This window comes from Suricata suricatta, chromosome 12, assembly GCF_006229205.1.
Source record: "Suricata suricatta isolate VVHF042 chromosome 12, meerkat_22Aug2017_6uvM2_HiC, whole genome shotgun sequence".
In the NCBI taxonomy this organism is placed as follows: Eukaryota; Metazoa; Chordata; class Mammalia; order Carnivora; family Herpestidae; genus Suricata; species Suricata suricatta.
The window spans coordinates 73,788,261-73,796,546 of NC_043711.1; positions in this window are offsets into that span (position 1 = coordinate 73,788,261).

Consider the following 8,286-nt stretch of genomic DNA (forward strand, 5'->3'; position numbering starts at 1 on the left):
TCAGATAGCTGTGAAATTAGGTGATTAACTAGTTGTTACTTAACCTTCTAATTTCTGTATAAGTCTAATTACATGAAACAGAAGTTGGTGTTTTGATTTTTTACTTTGCTTTTCTGTTTTGAGTGTCATTGCAACTACTGTATTGTAAATGATGGAAAATAATTGCATATGTTAAAAAATATGAAACTTTATAAAGTAATTAAAAAAAAAAGGTGACTTCTGATGCTGGCTCATAAAAAGCCATGTAGCTTATGCACTGTTTGCTGGAGTGCTAAGCCATCATGTAAGAAGTTTAAGCTCCTGAAGCTATCATGCTGAGGAAGTTCTAGCAACATGAAGAAGCTTCATATCACTATATATGGATATTCTAGATTACTGTCTCAGCTGATCCCAGCCTTTGAAACATCCCAGCCAGGGTGCTAGATATGTGAGTTATTAGACTTGATGATTCTAGCCTCTATCCATTCATGTAATACCATCTGAGGTCCCATATCACAGAAGAGAGTAAAGACATCCTTGCTTGCTTTGTCCAGATTCCTTACACACTGAATACATGAGCATAACAAAATGGATCTTGCTTTATATCAATAATTTGGAATGGTTTGTCCTGCAGCATTGGATATCTAGAACAGCGTTTTCTTGGGTATATCAGCCACATGTCTTTCCCCAAGCTCTCTTGTTCCTTTAAAAGGATTTATTGAACATCATATTCTTTTTTGGGTCTTGCTTTGAAATGGCTTCAGTTATTCAGTTTTGTTAACAAGGAGTATGAGAACCGTGTCCTAGGTTTGATCCTTGCACAGAATAGAATTTGAAATGGCCCTTATCACTCAAACATCTTTTAAAGTTTACATTTTATTGACAGAGTTTGGGAACCACTAGCCTCTCCAAGCTTTTCAAATCCTAACATTTCTGAACTCTCTCTTTGAGTATCTTTTGCATTTCTCCATTGGAAAATCCATCCAAATCTTTGTGAGCTTATTTATTTTTCTTGTAATAATTCACCCAGTGAAGTCAATAGCAGATAACTCAAGCTGCATATTTTGCTTCCCAGGTCCTTCCCTTAATGGTACATGCTCATTAAGTACATAATCTCCCTCCAAGTTATTGCAAATTACATGAATAATAATGGTTTTGCCACTGTGTGACATGCATTTTTATCTTTTTTCCCTTCATCAGTTTTCCTATCACTCATTCCTTAACTTAACATTTTCTTTTTTGTTGTTGTTACTCATTCTCTAATACTATGTTTTAAGTTTGTCAGGGTGTGTTGGATTAGACTGCAGCAATAAAATTTCAATATTTCAGGTCTTAAAATATCAAAAGTTTATTGCTCACACTACGTAGCCATTTTGGTCTGGCTAGAGGTTATGCTCTATGATACTAACATTTGGGAACTCAGTCTGATGAAACAGCCACTATTTGGAATATTAGTAGTTATTGTGGCAGAGGTAAAGATAGCCCCAGATGGTCTCAGTTGGCAATTAAATTCTCAGTTGACAAACTATACTTCCACCTGTGATTCCCTGCCCAGAACAGGTCTCATGGTCCAACTGTACCACAAGCAATTCCGGACATGTAATCCCAAGATGGGCTTAGAAGACAGAGACCTATTTGCCAAAGAGTAGTAATGACAGATTCAGTCTCCAAAGATCAGTTACAGATGGAAGAAAATACAGGAGAATGCTTTTATGACCCTTACAGAGCTTTCTAAGTAAGACTAAAGAGCCCAAGTCATCAGTAAAACTAATGAAAACTTTACATTATAAGATTTAAATTTCTGTATAATAAAAGATTCATAATTAAAGAAAAGAAAAACACACACCCCAGCTTTTGAAAATACTGTGCATTAGGTTTTTAAAAACAAAGTCTTTCACAAAACACCTACAGATGTGAGAAAAATATTGAAAGCATATTTTATAATATGTTGCTGAAATGACAAAAAGGTAATATATATTCTCAAGATGCCAAATAAGTCAATGAATAGAAATACCGAAAACAAACACAAAAATAAAAACTCAAAGCTAAGCAAAAGCCCAACAGGCTGGTAAATGACACGGAAGCTGAGGGTGGTCCAAAGGACATCGGCAAAGCCCTGTTCACTGAGAGTCTGGGTATGTGGGGTGAGGAGACAGACTCCTGTATAAAGAAAGGGACCATAAGGGCCACACCCTCAGTGAAAAGATAGTGGTAATGAGTATGAATATGGGGTACTCTCTTCCTGCAAGGGTATACCCAGGAAGGAAAATGACCTGTTTCCACATCATAGACCTGAGAAAGTAGGAAAAACAAAACTGAACTAATAATTCATGACTATCAGTTAATAGTTGTTACCCATATTCATATGACTGTGTGGTCTAAAATATGGCAATACAATTGTCCTGCTGAAGATGATTTATAGTCATTTTAAGTATAACACACATATTTCTAAACACATAAAAATGTTCATAAAGTAGTAAGGAATAAAGAGACTAAAAACTGGGTGAGAGGAAGAGCACACAGAAGTAAGCAGAGAGACTTATCCCCCAAGGGTATGTATTGATCCCAGTCTTGGAGCTCTATTTTAAGAGCCTCATGGACCTTGGGGTACAAAGAAGAAACCACGCCACTTTAAATGTAGACAGGGTAGTCGAGAAATGCTAGTAAGCTCTTCACATCCCTCATTTCCATCTTCAGAACACCCCCAGGTGACTGCTTACAAAGTCAGCCCTGCTGCACAGCATGAAAGAGGAAACCTTTCCAGAAGTTTGTAATGATTACATACCCTTTCATCCCAGCTCAAAGCCAGGACCTCAAAGGGCAACACATTTAGTGGGTGAATCAGAAAAAAAATTCACCTAGTTCAAGGCAACTTGCCTGTCTAGGACTTGGCTCTAGTTAGAACAAGGTGGGAAAGATAAAGAGGGATAATAATTAGAGGAGGAGAAAGAGGAAGAAAGGAAGAGGAGGAGGAGGAGCTGGAGGAGGAGATGGAGTAGGAGAAGGAGGAGGAGGAGGAGGAGTGAAGGAAGGAAAAGGTAAAGGAGAAGGAAAAGAAGAAGAGAAGGAGGAGGAGAAAGGAGATGATGACAAAGGAAATTAAGTGAAAGGTGACATAGAGAAAGAGAAGAGAGAAAGGAAGGGTGTGGAGAGAGAGAGTAAAGAAGGAAGAAAAAGAAGGAATGAGAATATCCAACCACATGCTATCACACAGCCTTGAGGCTGACATTAGCATTTTTCCTGTGTGAAATAAGTCAAGACTTAGTAAATACGTATCTTCTATACATATACTTACAGAGAATCTGTCTCCAAATTTTATAAAGAAATTTTGTCAGTTGATCACAATAACAAATCTAATATAAAAAATTGCCAGACACAACCAAGTGTTTCACAAAGTGGGAAAATAAAAGGCCAATAAATGAACTCATAAAAGATTATTAAACTCATTAACAAGCAGCAGAATGCAAAGAACCACCACCATTTATCCTTGTGAGAGGCACTCGATCCAGCTGTCCTGATATGTTGGTGTCTTGCTGACATTGGTGCCTAGAAGACTATAAACACAGCCCCTCCAAAGCCTAGAAAAAGTTGAATGACTGAGATTCTACCAACCCTGCATCTCATTGAGGTTGAAAAGCCTCTAAAAAGGATAAAAACAGGAAATAAGACATTCTCCAAGCAATAGTCTAAGTCATACCTTAAGGCAAATGAGAGTGAAGACCTAGGTGAGGGTATGGAGTTCTCTACCAGCTCAGGCTTGAGCTGTCCATGAGATGAAAACAACAGTGCCCCATGGGTTGGAAGGTATCTAAGGATTATGGAGATGGTGAGGCATTATTATGCTGAACATTTTATTGAGACATTAGGAAGGGCTGGAAGTGAATTAAGATTTCATTGAGTCTAGTATAAGAAAAAAAATCCCTACCCTTTGGCCACTGGGAAGGAGAGTCCTCAGATCCAGTATGTGCCATCAGGCTGCAATTTACAGTACTGATCCCAGACTGGGGACCCAGGAGGGAGTGTCAGGTGGGCAAGTGCAGACTGTAGCACTTTGAACAAGTCTTGAACTTGTTTGGTCACCTTCCATCCTCAGCATCTCACTTCACAGAGGCCTAGAGAGGAGAGGATGTCTCCGAAAGAATGTGAGGCATTTAAACAATGTAATTATCACAAATTAAGAAAAGCTTTCTAAGTTCCAACCACTTCTTTCCACCAAGAGATTAATTAAGCAACATGAGGACTATGTTTTAATTTATTCCTGAAGATGGCTCTCCAAAATGAGCTGTTGGCTGCCATTGTACAGAATGAGAGTAGGCTTTGTTTTATTCAAGTCTTTATAAAAAACAACTTTATAAACAACAACAACAATAACAACAAGTCTTTATAAAAAACAACCAAAAACTCCATCTGGCCAAAGGAGTGGTTCTCAAACAATATTATTGGTCAGCATCACTTGGAAGGCTTGTTAAGGAACAATAGTTATAGAATTTCTGATTCAGCAGGACAGGAATAGGGACTGAGAATTTGCATTTCTTCTTTTTTTTTTTTTTTGTAATGTTTATTTATTGAGAGAGAGAGAGAGAGAGAGAAAGAGAGAGATAGATAGAGAGAGGGAGAGAGAAGGCAGGGGAGGAGCCGAGAGAAAGAGGGAGAGAGAATCCCAAGCAAGCTTCACACTGTCAGCACAGAGCCCAGTGTGGGGCTTGATCCTACCAACCATGAGATCATGACCTGAGCCAAAACTGAGAGTCAAACACCCAGGTGCTCCGAGAATTTGCATTTCTAACAAGTTCCCAGGTGAGGCTAACACTGTTGGTCCAGCTGGTTTAGGGCCACACTTTGAGAAGCACTGGCCTTTTCTTCCTTAATTCATCAGAACTTTACCTGCTTAAGGTTCACTCTAGAATATTAAGTTGCAAAATTATTACAGTTTTACTCTTGTATCTTTTAATTTACATCCAAGTTAGCATATAATAACAATATGCTACAACAATTTCAGGAGTAAATTCCTTAATGCCTGTTAACCATTTAGCCAATTCCCCCCCACACAACCCCTCCAACAACCCTCTGTTTGTACTCTTATATTTAAGAGTCTTTTATATTTTGTAATTCTCCTTGTTTATTTTTGCTTCCCTTCCCTTATGTTCATCTGTTTTGTATCTTAAAATCCTCATATGAGTGAAGTCATATGATACTTGTCTTTCTCTAATTTCACTTAGCTTAATACCCTCCATTTTCATCCATGTAGTTGCAAATGGCTAAAGATATATTATATCTTCTTTATCCATTCATCTGTCAATGGACACTTGGGCTCTTTCCATACATTGGCTGTTGTCGATAGTGCTGCTATAAACATAGAGCACATATGCCCCTTCAAAACAGCACATCTGTAATCCCTTGGATAAATTCCTAGTTAGTGCAATTATTGGGTCATGGAGTAGTTCTATTTTTAATTTTTTGAGGAACCTCCATACTGTTTTCCAAAGTGGCTGCAGCAGTTTGCATTCCCACCAGCAGTGCAAAAGAGATCCTCTTTCTCGGCATCCTTGCCAACATCTGTTGTTGCCTGAGTTGTTCATTTTAGCCATTCTGAAAGGTGTGAGGAGGTATTTCATTGTTGTTTTGATTTGTATTTCCCTGATGATGAGTGATGTTGAGCAGTTTTTCATGTGTCTCTCAGCCATCTGGATGTCTTCTTTGGGAAATGTCTATTCATGTCTTTTGCCCATTTCTTCACTGGATTATTTGTTTTTTGGGTGTTGAGTTTGATAAGTTCTTTTGGATACTAACCCTTTATCTGATATGTCATTTGCAAATGTCTTCTCCCATTCTGTCAGTTGCCTTTTAGTTTTGCTGATTGTTTCCTTTGCTGTGCAGAGCTTTTTATTTTGATGAGATCCCAATAGTTCATGTTTGCTTTTGTTTCCTTTGCTTTAAGAGACATGTTAAATGAGAGGTTGCTGTGGCTGAGGTTAAAGAGGTTTTTGGCTGCTTTTGTCTGTCGGATTTTTATGGCTTCCTGTCTTACATTTAGGTCTTCCATACATTCTGAGTTTATTTTAGTGTATGGTGTAAGAAAGTGGTACAGGTTCATTTTTTTTCTTGCATGGCACTGTCCTGTTTTCTAGGCACCATTTGCTGAAGAGACTGTCTTTATTCAATTGGATATTCTTTCCTGCTTTGTCAAAGATTAGTTGGCCATATGTTTGTAGATCCACTTCTGGGTTATCCAGTTCCATTGATATGAGTGTCTGTTTTTGTTCCAGTACCATATAGTCTTGATGATTACAGCTTTGTAATATGTCCTGAAGTACGAGAGTGTGATGCGTCCACTTTTGGTTTCCTTTTTCAAGATTGCTTTGGCTATTCAGGGTCTTTTCTGGTTCCATACAAATTTTATGATTGTTTGTTCTACCTGTGTGAAGAATGTTAGTGTTATTTTGATAGGTCTTGCATTGAATATGTAGTTGCTTTGGGTAGTATCGACATTATAACAGTGTTTGTTCTTCCAGTCTAGGAGCATGGAATATTTGTCCATTTTTTTGTCTTCTTCAATTTCTTTCATTAGCTTTCTATAGTTTTCCATATATAGATTTTTCATCTCTTTTGTTAGGTTTATTCCTAGGGTTTTTATGCTTTTTGTTGCAATTTTAAATGGGATCTATTCCTCTTCCTGTTGCTTCATTATTGGTGTATAGAAATGCAACCAATTTCTGTGCATTGATTTTATATCCTCCAACTTTGCTGAATTCATGGATCAGTTCTAGAAGTTTTTTGGTGAAATCTTTTGGGTTTCCATATAGAGTATCATGTCATCTGTGAATCTGTGAAGAGTGGAAAGTTGACTTTCTCCTGGCCAATTTGGATGCCTTTTCTTCCTTTGTGTTGTCTGAATGCTGAGGCCAAGACCTCCAATACTATGTTGAATAACGGTGGCGAGAGTGGACACCTCTGTTCCTGACCTTTCGGGGAAGGCTCTCAGCTTTTCCCCATTGAGGATATTAGCAGTGGGTCTTTCATATATGGCTTTTATGATCTTATGTTATAATCCTTCTATCCCTACTTTCTTGAGGTTTTTATCAAGAAAAGATGCTATATTTTGTCCAATGCTTTCTTTGCATCTATTGGGAAGTTCATGTGGTTTTTGTACTTTCTTTTATTGATGTGATGTATCACACTGATTATTTTGTGGATATTGAACCAGCTCTGCATCCCAGGTATAAATCCCACTTAGTCATGGTGAATAATTCTTTTAATGCATTGTTGAATCCAGTTGGCTAGTATCTTGTTGAGGTTTTTTTTCTTGCAGGGTCATCAGGGAAATTGGTCCGTAGTTCTCCTTTTTAGTGGGGTCATTGTCTGGTTTTGGAATCAAGGTAATGCAAGCTTCATAAAGAGAGTTTGGAAGTTTTCCTTCCATTTCTGTTGTTTTGGAACACCTTCAAGAGAATAGGTGTTAACTCTTCTTTAAATGTTTGGTAGAACTCCCCTGTAAGGCCATCTGGCCCAAGACTCTTGTTTTTTGGTAAATTTTTTGATTGTTAATTCTATTTTCTTACTGGTTATAGGTCTGTTCAAATTTTCTATTTCTTCCTGTTTCAGTTTTGGTAGTTGATATGTTTCTAGGAATTCTCCATTTCTTCCAGATTGCCCATTTTATTGTATATAATTGCTCATAATAGTTTCTTAGTATTCTTTGTATTTCTGCAGTGTTGTATTTGATCTCTCCTCTTTCATTCTTGATTTTATTTACTTGGGTCCTTTTTCTTTTTGATAAAACTGGCTAGGAGTTTACCAATTTAGTTAATTCTTTCAAAGAATCAGCTCCTGGTTTCATTGATCTGTACTACTGTTTTTGTTTTGTTTTGAATTGATTTCTTCTCTAATCTTTATTATTTTCTGTCTTCTGGTGGTTTGGAATTTTATTTGTTGTTCTTTTTCCAGCTCTTTGAGGTGTAAGGTTAGATTGTGGATATGAGACCTTTCTTCCTTCTTTAGGAAGGCCTGAATTGCTATATACTTTCCTCTTATGACCATCTTTGCTGCATCCCAGAGGTTTTGGGCTGTGGTATTATCATTTCATTGGCTTTCATGTACTTTTTAATTTCCTCTTTAATGTCTTTGCTAGCCCATTCATTCTTTAATAGGCTTCCTTTATTCCCCAAGTATTTGTATCTTTCAAAATTTTTTCTTGTGGTTGATTTTGAGTTTCATAGTGTTGTGGCCTGAAAATTATGCATGGTATGATTGCAATAGTTTTTTACTTGTTGAGGGCTGATTTGTGTCCTAGTATGTGATCTATTCGGG